This window comes from Argiope bruennichi, chromosome 5 (genome assembly GCF_947563725.1).
Source record: "Argiope bruennichi chromosome 5, qqArgBrue1.1, whole genome shotgun sequence".
In the NCBI taxonomy this organism is placed as follows: Eukaryota; Metazoa; Arthropoda; class Arachnida; order Araneae; family Araneidae; genus Argiope; species Argiope bruennichi.
Window position 1 is genome coordinate 32,345,290 of NC_079155.1, and position 20,249 is coordinate 32,365,538.

General features: G+C 33.1%; 1 protein-coding gene across 1 annotated transcript in view; it reads left to right on the forward strand.

Moving 5' to 3' along the window:
- Positions 1 to 20,249, forward strand: part of LOC129968933 (beta-1,3-galactosyltransferase 5-like) — a 128,411-nt gene that overhangs the window by 36,628 nt on the left and 71,534 nt on the right. Inside the window, exon 2 of the mRNA XM_056083291.1 lies at positions 17,883 to 17,939. The gene's annotated coding sequence lies outside the window, so the exon portion shown is untranslated. The remainder of the gene's footprint in view (positions 1 to 17,882; positions 17,940 to 20,249) is intronic.

Below are 20,249 nucleotides of genomic sequence, written 5' to 3' on the forward strand. Positions count from 1 at the left end.
ACGGTGCATTCTCGAATACACTCTTCCGTCCTGACCATCCTGTTTTTCTGTTAAAGTAATTAAACTAGCAGTACCCGCACAGCGTTGCCCATGACATATCATCCAAGAGAAAAATTTAGCTTTAAACTTAAGTCTAGTCTCCACCCTGTTTACCAATCGCTGTGTAAAACAAGACGTAAACAAAGTAATGTATCGCACATGCGTACCACAGCTCTTGCTATTTGCGCACACGCAGTTTTGAAGTTTTCGCACATGCGCTGATAAGTGTAAAGCACAAATACGACTGTTTTACGCATGCGCGAATCGTAATAGGAAAATAACTAAAATCGCATTTATAAAACTCCTTTTTTAATTTAGATATGAGTTTAATATACTAAAACTTTCCCTAATAAATGTCCTATAAAATGGTACAAATATCTCCAATGTCAGTTAAGTATTTCCCGCGTTTTTCTCTTTCAAACATACAGATGCTTTCAGGAGACTTCATTTTATACTATTGTAATGTCTTGATCTAGACTGATCAAATAACGAAGTAGAATTTTCAGATAATTCTTTATTTTACAGCCCTATAAATACAAAAGAACAACTTGTTTTAGTCTTTGTTAAATAAATAGTTATTTACGCCTGTAGTACAACAGTCGAAGTCGAAGGCTTACTTGAAACTCAGTTGGTTCTCGGACTCCGAACTCGTGCCGTAGTCCAACAGTTCGCCTGCAATTCGTTTCTTCTCTCCTCCTAAAAAAAATCTCCGCACTTTATTTCGGCGACAATCTCCGCCTCTTAATTTACATTGGTCATCTGAACTCTCTTTTGGCCAATCGGGGTTCAGCAATATGCTCTCTCAGTGGCGCCAGTGGGTGGTGAGAAAGTCCTTTCACAAAGAGAAACATCTAGCATCCAGATGTTTGGACACCCTTTTCTCTTTGAATTTACTATCAATATCTTTTGGATAAGGAATTCCACATGTGGTCTTTCACTGTAGTCGCTAATGAACTGATGCGAGACCACCCAGGTGAAAAGATCCACCATCTGGCTATCTCGAGGAGTTTAGTAAGTAACAGCGACGACACAGCTGGCTGTAAATTTCTTATCAGTACTTTGAAACGGGGAATGTTACACTATGTATATGAGGAAGGTAAGGCGTTACATTGGCAACATTGCCAAGACATTGGAAAGTGGGGGAGGGGATCTGTTATGATCCTCCTGCATGTCATGTGCAAAACAGAAGTTGTGACAAAAAAGAGCAGCGTTTTGCTCATTGTTCATTGTTTCGTCAATGCGTAACGGACGTCAATTGTTGCCGCTGTTCCTTATTATAACTGCACAGTGCTTCTATGATTTACCTGGACGCGTTCACATTCTACGTGACTTAATGTAAATGGAGGGCTTAGTAAGAAGTGAGAAAATACGTATTATAACAGGCAGTTTTGGTATAAAAACTTTGCCTTCTGGTATTGTGGGCAAAGAAATGAGTTCATACAAGATCTCCGGCCCATCTGGCTTCTTTGTTATCCGACCTGCCCTTCCGCCACATTAGGTCCGATGCTACGGAGTGTACTGTAGTTACGAAATCATCCGTTGGGTGTGTAGTAAAAGAATTGCAGTACATTGGATATTGGGTTTAATTTCTTTATATTAACTTCCGGTTTGGAATCAACACGCATTTTGAGGGACCTCGTAATTTTTAATCCCTGTCAGGTGGCAAGGACGACACCTGAACTGGCACCCTGTTCCCCAAACTACCGCATTCACCAAAGAGGATTGAATAGTGGGAGATGGCACTTGATTCTAAGAAAATCGCAGCAAACACAGAACGCTAGTGACAAAGAAAGGCACATGTAAACATTGACACCATATTAATAGACAGACAGCACATAACTAAATAATATCATAACTCAACAGCACTTAGTGTAAAACAACTAGAAAGAGTGCTCTGCGATCAACAGTCCAAAGAAAGAATTGACCCTTCATGTGTATGTGCTTTGGTTTTTATATTTTTTCAACAGCGGATGGAATTTTCTCGAAGGATCCGTGGATCCCGGCTTGTAAGTAAGATATGTAGAGGAAACTCAATTTAAAATAATTATACTTGTTTACTGCTCCGAAAAATAAATAAGTTCTTGTATTATGTGAATAATTATGCATCAAATTATTTTTTCCAAGTGCCATGGATTAAAAAAAGTCTTCGTAAAAATGATTCCTCGCACTCGTGTACCATGATATCTGGTCGCTGATTTTCGAGATTATTATGGTTCAAACATAGCGAATCTTTGTTAACTTTTGTGCTTTTCCCAGCACTGTACAGCTGTTTTACTTAATACATTTTTGGAGCTGCAGGCGTGTTATCCTGTTGTAGCAATGTTTACTTCTCTTACATTTTTCCTCACTTCGGCCATTTACTTTCTACTATGGCAAATACGTATTTTTATTTGAATCGGTACGCAATATATTAAATTTTTAAGCCTACTCAATGAAACAATTGTGTGATAGTCATTTATTATTCGTAGTATAATATTTCTGATGCTTCTAGTTTGTAGTAAAAGTTAAAAAAAATATTTTGCTCAATGTTATCAATTATGAATTAATAATTATTACTTTTTTGTGTTTCATAAAAATATGGCTATTTATATATTCTTGAGATTATCTAACTGGTCATTCTTGTTTTATCGATTATTAAACTTATAAAATATTCCTATTTTTTTTAAAAAATTTATTACTATTTTCTCAAAATTGTTAGAATAAAAACTCATGCTTTCTCTTACTTTAGGACTATCTGTGACTTTGGTTTTATATAGAAAAGAAATAATTATTCTTTTACTTCTTGGTATACGAAATATACTAGACGAAAATATTATAACTGTCAAAAAGTTTGAATCTCTAAATTTTGACGGATTTTTATATTTTGGGCCGAAGAGAATGCTTTTGGAACTGTACCCTCTGTCAGTCTGTGAATGGAACTCAAACGATTTTATCTTGACAGATGAAATTTGGTATATTTTCTTTATATTATATTTGATTTGTCATATTTTGAGAGAAAACCATTGACATGAAGTCTATCTGTCAAAACGCAAATGAATAACTACAAAATGTAAAGAGCTAGATTTGTAAATTGTGTATAGATATGCCATCAAAATGGCAGATGTGTATTAAATTTCAGACCAAATCTATCAAGGGGAGGGCGATTCTTGGTCTGTATGTATATGTAAGGGTGTGAATATGTTAATTCAAATATATTAACTACTTAGATATAAAATTTGAAATGTTGTCATTTAAATACGTTGGCTTTGGAATGTAGTCTGGTGTAAAAACTGTACATCTGTGTCAAATTTTGGATACAATTGGTAGTAAAGAAGTCGCCCAAAATGCATACTCCATTTTCATTATATTGTGAAGCACAAAATGCAGCATACTGAGAGACGGGGGTTGGGAGGGCGTGGCGATGGATGTGCTTACTCTTGCAGACTGTTATGATCTTCGAGGGGGTGAAGACTTCTGTGAACTTCCTATATGCTCTATACCAGCCTCATTATACTTTCAAGGGATGCAAATCAATAGAACAGAAAAGAAGGTGCTAGAATTTCTAAGTATATGTATGTAATAGATTTCAAATCCTGTCGGCTAAATAATATGTAACATATTTTTGGTTGAAGTAGAGTTCAGGTTTGAAGGCATTGAAGAAACAATTGTATTTTTAATTTTGTTTTATTCTATTCCGAGTGGCAGGCATGATTTTTTACAAGACGACGCAGTGCGACACAAAAGCAGAAGTAAGAAAGAAATGAGGGCGAAAAAAGGGCCGAAACAAATGATCACGTCTTATATAAGATGGAATTTCTGGCCACGGTCCAATTCAATACACGTGGTGACCTTTGACACCTTTTCAAGGGCACTGAAGTATCACTTTCATTTGATACATAGTACGGATGGCGCATTATTTTTACAAAGGAATGAATTAAACCGAAAGTGGAATTGGATCACGAAATAAGAGAATGATTTAGAATGAAGTTACGATAGGCTAAATTAAGATAAAGTTTTGGAAATTAATTTGGATTAAATTAAGAATTTAAAATATATATATGAACTGGAAAAAGAGTATTCTAGATGGCTTTTCTAATATCTTCTAAAATTTTTCATATGTACTTAAGCCTTACATTCGCATTTCTTTCGATGTTTGCATATCACGTAGGCATAATGATAAGGTCTCAGCTTTTGGAATGAAAATCTGCAGTTTGAAACCAGATTTCACTAAAAATTCGTCGTGTATATGCGAGTCTGGTGCACGTTAAATCTGACATTGTGAGCTTAACACCATCTACTCCGTGGTGTGAGTGCGGAGATGAAGTATCTGCTCAGGTGTAGCCCCCGTCACCTGACTTACGTTTAAAATTTTAAGTTCCGTTCTCATATAGACTTTGTTTACAAACGAGACGTTATTATAGCTAACTTAATCTTATACTTCCAATATTCGAATCTGCCATTCTGTCTGCATTTGAATTGCTGCTTTAAAAAATATATTCGCATCCCAATTACATATTTAAAGCCTATAAATCGCCTCTGAACTGTTAAATTTTTTATAGTTGCATTGTTCCGGTTGTGAATCGGTTTATTTTTATTACCCTATTAATGTTTTCATATCAATCCCAATCGATTGCGGTCGTCACTTAAATTAAACGCCTGTAACAATTAGAGCTTATGTAATAGTTGGTTTTTTTTATGCTACATATTCCATGCTTTTTATTTTATTCTGGCAGACGACATAAAAAGAAGTGTTAACGCAATCAAATGTCTGCGCGTCTAGCGTTATTAGCATTTTTTAAATGTTTTTCCATCCTCCACTCAATGTGTAAATCTCAATGTCATTGCTGAAGAACAATGTTTTAATCGATGTGCAAGTGTAATTAGAATCGATTGAAAAAAAAATCGATTTTTATGTTAAGAGCGTAATTAATGTTTCTTTTCTCGCAATAAATATAAGGATTTTTCTTTTTCATAGCTCTTGTTTGCGTGCATTTGTATTATGTTTATCTATATAATTGTCCATAAATTTTATTTTTTAACAGTTTATATCAGTTTATTTATCTATTAAATCGGTAGAATCGGATTTATTTTTTTTATCGGCAGGCATATATCGAAGACATTTAATATTAATTTTTAAAACATATATAGATTGAGAATTAAACACCATCAATTACCAAAAAAAAAAAAAAAAAAGTAAAAGGGCAGAGTATTGTAAAAGGTGTTAATCTATAGAAGCTAATGGCATTTTTAAAGCATCCAATTTTGCTTTATTAATAAATTGACTGGGATCATTCCATTTCTGTGTATACGAAATTTGCAGAGAGAAAGTACAGGGTGTCTCAAAATTAACGCAAGTTTTAAATTTACCACAATTTATGCAGTAAAGTATTGGCAACCCTATTAAAAAACATTTAACAGTTGGCAGTTTAGGGTTCGTAAAAAAGGAGCTTACTGGATAGAACGAAGGATTTTAATGAAACAAACAACAGTTTTTATTTTTCCTTTAAATTGTTATATTTTTATTGAATCATAAAGTGCACAGGATAGTATTATGTATGGAATAACACATATGGCAAATGAAGACCACGGCTTTGCTGGCATGTACACACTTTTTTGTCGAACTATTGCACGACCATTTTGCATAAATGTGGCTGAATTTCGTTAACTGAACTGAACTTTATGGGTAATTACATTCAAAAGCTACACTGAACACATTTAAGAAATTTTCTAAAATGTTGTTTTCAAATCAATTTTCTGGGAATAATTTTTGTAAGTATACGATTAAAAGTATCCGAGAATAGAAATTGGGTTTTTAGATACGTCCTTTCCAACAAATTGGGACAAAAATTGTGGATCTATTGATGTTAAATCTATGTAACAAATTTTATCTATCTATCTAGCTTTCTTTATTTTGTAGTCATCGTATTAACTTATATTGGACAGACTTTTTCTAAACGGATTTCTTTCAAAATTTCAGTAGAAATCTAAAACATTTGATGTAAAGACCGTATATCAAATTTTATCCATCTAGCTAAACGCATTTTTGGGTTATCTTCTTCCCAAACACACAGATATTTTCTAAAAATGTTATTTTCGAACTCAAAGAGGTCTAAAATCTGGAGATTCGCCAAAATTTCGAATTGGAATCATAATATTTTCTTAATACTTCGTATACTAGAAAATAATAAGTTTTTTTTATTTTAAATTTTAAAAATTATTACAAGAATTTGAGACTTGTAGTTTCGGTAGCCATTGTTGAGATTATAAAAGCATCTGTAAATTCCAGTTATAAAGATTCAGTTGCTTTGTATTTATAAAATTTGTGACATATCCGGAACTTTTTACCTTTGCATCATGTCATGACTTCATTGCTTATATTATGTATGTGAAATTTGAATTAGGAAATCTTAAAAACTAGTTTTTATCTTCTGTTAACTTTCTTGAATGTTTCATAAATTTTTTTGCCATTTCATTTTTCTCAGTGGGAATGCTGATAATCCTAATCTTGAATTTCGTGAAGTGAAAGTGAAAACTAAAGTTTAGCGGTGCGTTGAGTGCCACGTCTAAAGATTTTAAAAATGTTTATTTATATGAAATATCATTCAGTTGTCACGCATTGATTAAAACTCCTCATAAATGTTGTTGATTTAACTCGATTTTTGAAATCTAGGTTGCTAAGTTATTTCTCTAAAACGTTTATAAGTTATAGAAACAATCGGTCATTTTCTTTGCCTAGCAAGAATAAGAATAAGAATACAAAATCAGGTAAGAATACATTACAATTTGTTTCATATTGTAAAAAAATTTAATTCTTTTTGTCGTGTGCGCGAATTATTTTTTCCTTTTTGCATCTTTCTTTTTTCCCATCTGTCAGAAGACAAACGATTATTAAAATGTAAATGAATTCTGCTAAAATTGATTCAATTCAGAATTCTTTTTCATAAAAATTTAGTTGTTTGATAGCGACAAAAAAAAAATTACTAAAAATCATTTTTTTTTTTTTGAGTAAATGAAATATTTATTTAAAAAAAATTTTTTTTTTCGTTTTTTTCGTTTATCCGAAAATTTTTAAAAATTAAAATTTTTTCAAATGACCATAAAGATCCTTGAATTTTTTGTTGTTTACAAATATGTTTTTAAAAAAATATATACAAAAAAATACAAAATTATTTCCCAATACATTTCTGTTATACGACAATCTCTTGTCATTTCGGATATTAAAATTTTACTCTTCGAATAATATGATGTAATTTTAGTTTTGTACTCGAAACTTCCCTGGATAACGAAACTGCCTTTTGTTAATAGTTCTTTTACCTTATACTGATTAGTGTGTTCAAACTTTTGTTTCTTGGAACTTGCTTAACCTTCTAAGTCTCGAGCCTAATAGCACTTTTAATGAACTAATTCAACTAAGCAGATAAAGGTCAGACTTGTTTTTCTCGAGGATCTTTGCGAAATAATTAGACTTGCAAACATCTGCTCTTCACTTCCTTCTCTTTGATTCTCAGAAACGATTTTGTTTTTTCGCTTTAAAAGTTCTAAATTTCTTGAATCACTCGGTTCATTATTGATTTGTCCCGATAAGATAGGACATGTTATATTTTTACTTCTTTGAGGAGGTTGTTGTTAGATTATGCAATATTTGCTATTTAAATGCTTTTTTTTTTTTTTTTTTAAAGGACAGGATTTAAGGTAAGATTTATTAACATTTAGCCAGATTCTCAAATCTTTAAAATTTTGCATCAAATAAATAAAAAAACAAATCGATATGCCTTCATAAAAGATTAACAGTCAGTTTGAAATCGAGTAACAATTAGTGCATTATAAATGTATTGTTTATAATCTAGGAATAACACATTTAATATTTATTATTCAATTTTATTCGTTAAAAATGTTAAAACTCCTTGTTTTACATTCATTTAAATCTTTTATGAAATTTGTACTACTAAATATATTATGAAGTACCACTAATGTGCATGTATTAAAATTTGACAAACCTTGGCATAGGTGTATTAATTTGAAATTTATCGCGTATATCTTTAATTTTTAAGTAAAGGGATATTCAAAAGGAGGAGTGTCTTTAAAACTATTTTAAAAAGAATCATTTCACTACTATGCAAATAATTGCAGAACCGAATAACTGCGATTAGTTGACGGATACTAGTGATTTTTCTATTTTACTTAGATTTATGTATTTGAAAAGATTTGCTTGATGTATAAAACTGTTTTTTAATTGATAAATTATTGTTAAAAAATTTTCATTCCGCTTTATTAAAGCCGAGGTAGCCTGGTGGTGTAAGGTCTAGGCTTCGGAACATGAGGGTTTCAAGTTCGAGACCTGATTCCACCGAAGAACCGCTGTGAAGCGGGTCTGGTGCACGTTAAATCCATAAGGGCCAATCGTCCTCCCACTGGTGTTATGTGGGAGTTTGAAGAGGGGATGCCAGCTCAGGTGTCGTCCTCGTCATCTGACCGCAGTTCAAAATTGCGTGGTCCGTCCCAAAATAGCCCCAGTGTTGCTTTAAAACGGGATTTTATTATAACTGAACTAAACCAACTAAACTGAAAAGTCTTATCTTTCAAGAGGAATTAATATTGTTTAAATATCATTCATTATTATGGTTGTGAAATGCTAGATATTTGTCCTTTTTATTTTGGTTTATTCTAAACATTTACTCAATGTTTCGCTGGAAATATCAGGCACGGCTAAGCATCTTTTAACCCTCCCATTGCCGAGTGAATAGTGCACGTAAAAAAAAATCTCGAAACAGGACAGAATAGACGTAAGTGGAATAGTTAACTAGAAAATGAAAATTAACTTAAAAGAAAAAACGGTGTTGGGGTCTACGTCCTTGTAACGTCTACTTGGCATGTTCGAACTCGCGAAGCGTGTGAGAAATGGCCGACTACTTGCTAAGACACGCTTGAGAGCGCACCGATGATAGCCTTGTTAAGAGAAAGCATTCTTTGATGCGCTCAGTGTCCTGTGGTGCATGCTAGTTCACCTGCAGATTTTCTGCTAACCTCTTCCCTCCCTACATTTAGTGACGTTGCTTAATTAACACCTGCCGTAAAAAAAGAGGCAAATGACTTGCAATCTTCCCGTGCTGTTCACTTGAGGACGAATCTTTTAGTGTATTTACGATTCGATAACGCTTTTGAACACAGGGATTGTTCGTGTACCATCCGGATAATTGACATACTTTGATGGGTGTTTTTACATTCTCGTTCATTAAGTATATGCAAAAAAGGTTTGTAATCGTAAGGGGGGGGAGACATCTTCTATTTTTTATACCTAATTGAGCTCGGGGGAAAGAAAAAAAGAAGCCCGGAATTTGTAAACGACATAAGAATACGTAACGACATAAAGACGTAAGAAATTATATATATTTTTTCGCAATTTGTAGTAATTGAATTCGTTTAACTCGAAAGGAAATGCTAATTTAAACTAATAGGAATGGTCTCCCTGAAACCTTCTCGCATATTCTCTGATCCATCGTATTAAATGGATTGTATACTTGAAACAAAAACAAAACAAAATGAAAAAAAAACATCATTTGCAATTTAAGCCGTTGTATTTGTTGTCTCGTACGCCCGCCGCTGTGTGGGGTACAACTATCTACTCTCTTACAATTTTTTTTTGTACAGCTACTGTACGCTGTTATACATAACACTTCTCTCCTCCCGCATAAATCTGAGAGCGCCGTAAGTGCTCATATTATCATATTAAAAGACCGGCCCGTGAGGATTTGGGGTTGGGAAGAAAACTAAGTACAGTACACTCTCGAGTATCCGGTTCGTGACTATCCGGCTTCCTCACTATCCTGCCTAGTTTTCTTTTATCGTAATTAAATGAGAAAGGCAGGCCTTACATTGAGAGTATTGCCAAAGCACTGGAAGCGGGCGTCCTACGATTCTCCTTGTGTCATGAGTAAAATACGTTGTGACAGGAAAAGAGCAGCGTTCTGCTCGTTGTTCATTGTTTTGTCAGTGGGTAACAGACCTCAGTTGTTGCTGCTGTTCCTGATTATGACTGCACATTAAGTACAGTATTCGTAAATTGCTCTTAGTGACCACAGTGAAGATTTCAAAATGGGTAATAAACGCAAAAAAGTTGTAGTGATGAGAAAATACGGGCTTTCAGCAATTAGATTCTGGTGTAACAGCAAGCAATATAGTTTTGGAGTTAGGATTTCGGAAAAGTACAGTGGGGGGGGGGGGCTGGGAAAAAATCGAGCAGGGATTGGAAAATGGCGTGTTGCACAAGCTGGTGGAAGTGGAAGAAAAGTGAGAAAAGCCATTCTGAAAGGTAAGCATAAAGAAGTTCAGGGAGCTTTTTTTTTTTTGCGGCATGAACACTTAAAAGAAAAATGTGTACCTATAACTAGGGATTGCAATACCGGTATACCGGGATACCGAATACCGGTATTTTGAGCCATTTGTACAATTTTGTAATACCGGTATTCACAAGTTTAAATACCGGTTTTTCGGTATTTACTAGAAACTTTTAAAATTGTCTCCACTATATGTTCAGGTATCGCGAACATAGCAATATAGTATACGTTTTGGTTTTTATGTCTTCCTAACGGGCGAAGTTAATTAGCTAATTAATGACTTAATTAATTACTTAAATTTAAATTAGCGAAACATGGATTATCCCTGAAAGAAGATATTGTATCTATAACGACTGATGGAGCAACAGTTATGAAAAAAGTTGGAAAGTTGATTGGTGCAAATCTGCAATTGTGCTATGCTCATGGAATTCAATTAGGAGTAATAGATACATTATACCAAAAAAATAAAGAAGAAAAACAGAAGAATCTAAATGTGGATATAGAAACTTCGGATTCCAACTTTGAAGAGAGTGATATTGACAATGAAGATAATGACAATTTAATTATTGAAGAAGATATTGCTAAAAATGATGAAATATTAGCCTATCAAGAATTGCTTCCTATAATTTACAAAGTTTGAAAAATTGTTAAAATATTTAAATGCTCCCCTATAAAAAGGATATATTACTAAAATATATACTAACTGAAAATAAAACAGAATATATGTTAATATTAGATTCTAAAACACGTTGGAACAGTTTACTCCTAATGATGGAACGATTTTTGAAACTGAGAAATCCAATCCAAAAAGCAATAATCGACTTAAACCTGTAAATTAATTTTTCAGATAGTGAATTCGACTTAATATCCAGAACTATATCAGCTCTACTTCTAATAAAACTGACTATTCAGGCATTATGTCGGAGAGATTGTAATTTATTAACAGCTAATGCAACAATAAATTTCGTGTTGCAGTCACTGAAAGAACAACACACATTAGTATCTGAAGAATTATATATTATACTGAAAAATCGTACAGAAGAAAGGCATACCGAAATAGAAAATGTCTTATGGTATTTACATAATTCAAATGATTTTAAAAATGAAAATGAAAAGAAGAAAAGAAAATAACCAATTCAAATCTGATTAAGTTAGAGTAAAGTTTCTTAAAAATTTTTTCCCACAAACCTATCCACATTCAGAATTCGATACAATTATCGAAGATTATGATGTCACTACTGTCGATAGTGAAAAGGAATTGTCTCTTGAACAAAAATTAGAATTAGCGATAAATAAAAAAATTTCAACGATCCAAAATACAATACTGAAATCCGCTATATGCAAAACCATCCGACGAGAAATCGATTTATTTGAAGATGAGGGATTTAGAGGTAAATACTTGGAAAAAGTAATATATCGCGCATTGCTAACAGTACCACCCACTAGCGTAGATGCCGAAAGAGCGTTTTCGACAGCTGGTCATTTTTACACAAAATTACTTTTCAGGCTTAATGGCAGTACAATTGATGCATTATGTTTTTTTAGATAACATTTCAAAAATTTGTAATAATACCACAAACTGAATAGTGATATTTATACTTTTTTTTGTGATTTAAATAAATAAGATGTTTCTTTACTTTTTTTGTGATTATATACTGTTATAATTTATAAGTTACAAATTATTTTTTGTGATATTTACGCTCTCTAACAAAACTGGCAAATAAAAAGAAACACCTGTGTTTTCTTTCTTTTTTCCAAAATTTCTAATACCGGTATTAAAACCGGTATCCCGGTATTAAGATTTAAAAAATACCGAATACCGGTATTGAAATTTCGGTCCGGTATTGAAATCCCTACCTATAACTAGGCCAGTATTCAGAGTTTGTAATGGGTGGTTAAAAACTTTATCTTCTTTTATTGGTGGGCAAAGAAATGAGTTCATAGAACTCCGGCCTTTTTTTTTTTTTTTTTTTATTCGGCCTGCCCTCTCGCTATATTAGGCCGGATACTCGGGATAAACTGTATGCATTTTAGACTGTTTTCAAACGGCTGAATGAAAAAGGTTTTGGAGTTGCCATCTTCCCATATACTCGAGCAACCGGACGAATCGAATTCCTTTTAATAAATTTTGTTCAAAAATTGATAAAAATCTACAAATTTAATGTAGAGACCACACCAAATTTAATCCGCCTAGGCAAAAGAATTTCTGAGTTATCGTATTCATAGACACAAACATACATGCTTAAAAAAAAAAGTGTGTTTCAGACTTGGAGGTATAAAACGTGGAGATTCGTAAAAAAAAAACGAAATTTTTAACGAGTACAGTGTTTTCTCTTCGTAACTTTGCGTAATTTTTACTTTCTTGCGTTTAATCAGGTTTATTAATAGGTTTATCGCTTATTGTGCTGACATAATTAAAAATTATTGGTTGCGAACATTTTTTGATTCCTGGTCGATATTAATTGGAAATTTATTGTAATCTTGATTATTCTGTGTGTTTTTCACAAAACTTATTCGCTTTTATCATCAATATAGTCAATATTGTCAATTCAGATATCAATTTTATTCTTTGTTCAATTTCTGGCGGTTTGTCGCTTAACTAAACCCTTTGTTCTCTGATGCCTTTGTATCGACGTTTGCAACAATGCATCATTAAAGCATGCTTAACTATTATCGAGTCTCCCAATAATGATAAAATTGCTTTTCTTTCGTTTAAACATTGAATTATCGCAATCGAATAATAATTAATTTTTTATATGTAAAACCAATGCGTGTGATCTTACGAAATGGCAATTTTTGTTTTGCTACATTTAGCATTGAGGTCAGTAAGTTGATTTTTCAACAGCATGGTGATTGATATGCAAATTTGAAGCCCGTTGAGTGTGCTAAAAGAGAACTAGTTTTATGTTTATTAGAGACAGAAAAAGTTCCTTTTTAAATGTAAAACTTTTCTTTGTACGAAGGGAAAGTACTATAATCGTCAAAAAAATTCGAATCCCCAATTTCTATGAATCCCCACAATCTTCCGAACTCGGACCTCACTGAGTTCGAAAAATGCATTTTTGGAATTATGCCTGTTTGTGAAAATAACTCGAACGCTTTGAACTAGACGGTTGGAATTTGGTATGTAATCTCAACCTTAAATTTAGAGATTTCTATTCAATTTTGACAAAGCACATTCCGAGAAAATCTGTTTGCTTTCCAAGTAAACATAATAAATACAAAATGTAAAATGCTAGCTAAATAAAATTTGATATTTAGTTGTAGCATCTAAGATGTAGATTTGCATCGATTTTCATCGAAACTGCATGTATTGGTCCACATTTCCACATACATGTAAATGCCATGAAAAAAATGAATGAAATTTGCATGTGATCTAATTACAATTCTAATATTTATTGTGTCAGATTTTCGTTGCAATCTGTTAAAAAAAGCGCCAAGAATATAAATTCGATGTTGGCATATTTACGGATTAATCGCCAAATATCTCGCACCAGATTCGGTAAAAACGCTAGATTCGCGCGAAAGCTCAATATTTCGTAACTACTGTTCGCCAATAGCATGCAATGCATTCGCGGCCTTACGCCAAGGTTCACCTTTAATAGAGAGTATGCTAGAAAATTTGGAGATGCCCACTCCTGATGGTTTGATGCAATAATATTGTGTTTTTTTTTTTGTTTGATTTTGTGCGCGGAACGTCATTGAAATTCTTGTAATATGCTGAATTAGAGGGAAATAAGCTCAAAAGAAAATTTAAAGATTGGGATCTCGGGTGAACCGGAGTTTAACCCCCTTCTTCGCCAAGTTGCGATAATGCACCAAAGCTGGTAACCTCCAGACTGGCAAACCTAATATCTTTCGCCTTTATTATGCGCTATGATTGGACATCTGCTCCCTCGCTTTTTGAACATTTCACAAAACACGGCGCAAGACCGTTGTTGGCGATTTTTGAAAATTGTGCCAAGCAGGGAGTTAAACTCCGGTCGTACCGGGACGTTTTAGTATGATAATGTTTAGATTAGATTTGTCTTTTTATATTATTTTTAAAGTAATTACATGACAGAAATAACGAACCATGTAAAAAAAAATTTCATATTATCATAAAATGTGAGAGTAGAAATCCAGTGACTAAAATGCTCTAAAAGTGTTGTGAAAAAAATACTTAAATATTTTGAAATGTTTTTTTTTTTTTTTTTTTTTTTAATTGTGAGGAGGGGTAAAGAAACTATGCGGAAATGAAGACTGTATCATTAAAAGGCTTTTATTTTAAATTTTAAATTATGCAAAAATAATTTGGATGATGATATGCTCAGAAGTTTTAAGGAAAAGCGTTAAAATTCGATTAACTTTGATTTAAAAATCTAAGATTTTTCTTTTAAAAAAACTTTTTATAGTGAGCACTTTCTACTCAAAAAGTGGTAATGTGCTAGTTAACTTGTAAATTTTCATAAAATCGGATAATTATAATTAATTTTGATCGAACCAACTGATTGCCGTTGCCACCAAGTACATAATAAATTAATGGGAAATTATCTACATGTAAATAACGGAATATGACATTCCATTATTTCCATTATGATCATCCTGCAAGTGGTGTACCTGTTATGAAAACCGAAAACTCACTGTGTTATTTGTTAATACTATTTTAAGTTATTGGGTTGTGGCCTAAATTTATCGAACATTTATATTAGAGGCTATATTCTATTTACTACTAACAAAGTGAATTTTTGCATTTCCGAATTTTATTAATTTTCCCTTGTATGAGCACTTAAAACTATTTTATTGTGAACTCGTGTATAACGCAGGGAATACATTTGTACAATAGAAGACCACATTTTACGGGACTTCGATTATAGAACACGTTTTACAAGTTTATACCATTTCATGGTAACATGTACGTATATTTGTGATTTGTTATATCATGTGACTTTTTTTATTAATTTTTGCTTCTGAATTGGAAAGAAGGCCATGAAAAATTGTTTTGAACATAAAATTGAAAGCATGACGGAATCGTAAAATCTTGAGATGAAGACGCGCTTGTTGAATTCTTTAATGCTGTTTGTACATTTGTTCAAAAGTGGGAGAAAAGCAATCGAATGATGGAGAGGCGTGGGGGGGGGGTGCTATTGAATTCTTTTTAACGGATTGATTGGCGGGGCACCTTTATTACGTCATCTACTGATAAACGGTCGAATTTTCTTGAAATAAGAATTAATAATATTGCATATGTGCGTTTATCTCTCTTCTATCCCCCCAAATAAAAGTCATATGACTTACAAATCTGATTCCCCCCCCTTATTTTCTGGTTTTCATGCCTTATTTCTCTATAGATATGCATCTTGGAAAATTTATAAAATACATGAATGTTATCCTTTGCATTTGACCTATCTTTACTTGTAGTTTATATTAATGTTTGCATGCAGATCGCTTGATATAGAGTTGTCAAATTTGACATAGATATACTTTGGAAAGTGGAAATGTGTAGCTCGGAGCATTTTTTTTTTTTTGAAATTTTTATTAGAATTTAAATTAAAAACTAAATGAAAAAAAAGATTGCTTTCATTGCATATTCTCATCGTCCAAACAAAGATACATTTGTGTCGTATTTTCTACTTCTAGATCAAGCGATTTGTAAAGCGCCAGCGCCATGAACACACGCAAGCAGTTATTTTACTGAGAACCAACCAGCCATCAATTTGTGTATATTTCGGAATCATTACTGTAAATTTTATCCGAAATAAAATAATTTGCTGAAATTAAACTCCATAATTCATAAAAAAATGGCTTAAATTGTAACATTAGATTATTATTATTTATAAAGACAGTAGCATTGGAAAAGATATACAGGGTGTTCTGTTAATGGACGAATAAACTCGTAGGGTTGTTAGTAGATAACAATAGCAATTAAAATTACAAAGGAAAATGATGTTGCAAACCATATTGGAGAGTGAAAACGCAAAGAACACTCTCAGGTTACTGGAACAACAAAAAGTACAATAATAACTGAAAAAAAAGATTTATTTAATCAATTATTGAAAGAGTTGATGGATGAGGCGGTCGCTGATGTTATTGCGCAAAATATGCGATGTAAAAACAATATCCGAAGGGCCATGAGAGATATCAGATTGGAACTATGCTGCTCCAAAGCAGGGTAAAGATACCAGGTATGCTTTTGATGTATGCGACGAACATCCCTCACTTCCAGACTTTTCGCTGTGTCCATAGGCATTGTATAAACGAATGCTTTAAAGGACCCCATTGGAATAGAAGTCGCGCGGATTAAGATCTGGCGATAGTGGAGGCCATGCAATGAGTTCTGTGCATTCTGTGTACTTCCTTATATAATATTGAAGTGATTATGCATTTCACTCGAAAAAAATGTGCATCAGGGCGTTGCAGCCCATACATTTTGTAACATTTCTCGGAATCCGCTTTACTGTAAAACAAGCTATATCTTTCCATCCAAGCGTTCTGGCAGGAAATATGTTCCCAAAAAATAATCACCGAGGATCCCTGTCCACATGTTGATATTAAGCCTTTATTGCGATTTTGACGGTAGATTGGCATGAAGGTTATCCAACGCGCACATGTCACACATGGTGCACACAACAATGCCTTCTGAACACAAAAACTTTATGTTTCATTGGCCTTTGACTTTATGTTTCATTGGAATTTTTATTCTTGATGCCTATTAACAATTCCCTGAATTTATCAGTCGATCTGCAGAACAACATGTATATGTTGGATTTAATTCTTTACAAATTCTTTCCTGTTAAGGCTGAAACCGCAGTGGCCTGGTGGTAAGATCTCGGCTTGTGAGCCGTAGGGTTTCAGGTTCGAGACCCGATTCCACCGAAGAACCGTCGTTGAAGGGGGTCTGTTACACGTTAAATCCGTCATGCCAAACGTCCTCCCGCTGGTGTGGCGTGGCGTGGCGAGGGGTGGTTGTGCCAGCTCAGGCGTCGTCCTCATCATCTGACCGCGGTGCAAAATTACAAGGTCCGTCCCAAAATAGCCCTAGTGTTGCTTTACAACGGGGCGTTAATATAACTAAACAAAACTAAACTCCTGTTAAGGCTTGATGAAACTTGTGCCAATGTAAACGCTTGTATGGGCACTTCAATTAAGGGTAATTGTAGGGAATTATAATGTGAATGTTTGAGGAGTTTTTAATTTTTCCTTTGTATAGGAGGCAACCATGGGAGAATTTTATGAAGTTCTGATCCATAAAAAAAAAAAAAAAAAAAAAAAAAAAAAATTCTTAACCATTATAATACTTCACCAGGTCTATGTGAGAACTAAAACCTATTTAGTAATTATTTTTCCACTGAATTATCTAGGTGTTCTTCAATTAATTACTTCCATTCACGAAATGTGATTTTCTATCGCTTTATCTAAAGAGGTACTAACTAAAAAAAAAGTATTTAGGTTATTTTATGTTTTTTCCCATTTTTATTGCTCAATTTTATTTATATTATTTATAATAATTTTCACTTTTTGTTGTTAAATTGACGTTTCTTTTTGTTTCAGGAGTCTTGAACAAAATAAATTTGGAGTATTAAGTTCACATACGAAGTCTTTTAAAAAGTAAGTTGCATTTATTTGAATTTTTTTAACAAGGCGAAATAAAATGATCGCAGGCATAGCCTTGCAAGTTCATCTATTGCTGCCTTAATTAATGCATAGTTTTTGAACACTTTAAAAGCATGCAGACAAGATATTAGAACACAATCTTGCATGTAGGCTTTGTATTATTTTATATAAATTTTATTCAGATTTTTAGTTAATTTTTGCCAAGGTAACTTATAAGAAGCACCAGTATAATTCCTGTTAGCCAAATTGGGGGAGGGGGGTGTGTCTTGAGCCATGCTAGTACATCTATTGCTGTTTTATACCTAATAACGGCATGCAATTCAGAAACACTTCGAGTGCAAAACAAATTCAAAGTACTCTTTGTGTTCTTAATTAAACTTACATTTTTAAGATTATAGTAGCTGTATCAAGTTATATGCGTAATAATATAATCTAATTCCACTTAACGAACACCTCGCTTAACGGGCAAAACAAAATGCGAAACGGGGATTCACTTAATGAGCGATGTTTCGCAGAACGAGTGACGACAAGACGTCATAGTGTACCATTATGGATTGGCCTGTATCAGCCAATGATGTGCACTTGTTTGAAGAGAACCCTTGTATCTACTTCGATGTTTTGGCCGAATAGCGTTGTCAAACGTGACTCCGAGGTGTTTGAATAAGTGATGTGGAGCCTCTATCGACGAGATTGTGTCCCTGACCAGAATTACGGAGCTAGAAATGAATCTTAAGGACATCATTGAGCTGGTGGAAGAACATAGCCAAATTACCGAAGAATTTATGGATCTGCATTCAGTGTCACAGTAAAAAGCTGCGGAGGAGATTTGACCAGAAGGGGTGGAAATAAGGGACTCAACAGAGCAACAATTTTCCAGTGAAATAAAGGAAATTCTTTCATGTATTGAAAAGTATCTCTAGTCAGTAGCTTGTGTGCTAAAAATGTGTTTAATGACAATGGTGTGACTCCGCTAAATTTTGCGTGGCTTTTGCCAATTTTTTTGCCGAATTTTAAAACGTGACTGAAGGCAAATGTTTTGAGAATTTTCTTGTAAAGAAAACATGCAATATGAATAATAAATACGTTATTATAAATTAGAGAATTTTTTTCTTTTCCAGAATGGTACGCATTGATTTATTTTCCATGGATTTCTATGGGAAAATGGTACGCATTGATTTATTTTCCATGGATTTCTATGGGAAAATGGTACGCATTGATTTATTTTCCATGGATTTCTATGAGGAAAAAAATGTTTCGCATAACGATTAAGGTCCAGGAACGATTTATATTTGTTAAGCGAGGTCCAAATATAATTTATAGCATACGAAACTTTCAGTGAATTCACAGAAATAATTGCTATTATTCCCATGCAATACAATACGCATTTTTTGGATCAGCGATTTTGAAAGTATTTCGGTCAACCCGAGGTTTTACCGTATCAAAATATATTCCAATTTTTTTTAAATATATTTCTGATATAATCATTCTCCGTTATTAGATTCGTGCTCAGAGTTGTTAGAATGTTATTCATTCTTTTCTCAATTCAGAAGTTTCAGAGGTATATATTAAAAAAAATAACATTTCATTGATTTATGCCTCAGTTCTTTTGCTCCGAGCCGCGCCTATCGGTGATGTCTTATTCGAGTGTTTTATTTAACGAAAATTCTACGAGATCAAAGCGAGCCAAGCTAAAAATATTTCTAACGTAAGAGGATTAAAGTAGAGAATTCTGTTGGGATCTTTTTGTCTATGACTTGGGAGCGAATTAAATTGGGAGACGAACTTTGTTAAAGGAAAGTATTAGATTCTTGGTAACTGGAAAAATTCGATGTTTCTCGGTTGCCTTAATTGTGTTTGGGTGTTTTTAATAAAATGTTTCAGGAATTCATTTTATTAATTTAAAAAAAAAAGTATTTTATGATGAGAAAGTGAATTTCTTTTTCTTTCCTCGTTATTTGAAGAGTGAATTTATTATCTTTCAGCCTTTGGTCTTGTATGAATTGTTAAAAAAAAAAGAAATGTGGGCATTCTTTAAAAAATTAACATTAGTTTCTTACTAAACTTAAAGACGTTATTTTAAATTTTAAAGGCTTTAACAATATCCTAGTTTTGATTTTTATAGAATTTGTGTGGTGCAGTGTATACAATTCTAGCTTTTGCTCTATAAAACCTAAACAATCAGTCTCTATTAGACGAATTTGAATTCGTTTTGCATATTATGTGTCATGTTTGGATTGATATTATTTTACACAGATATAGGTTTTCAAATGGCTACTCAATATTTTTTTCTTTTTGATATACAAG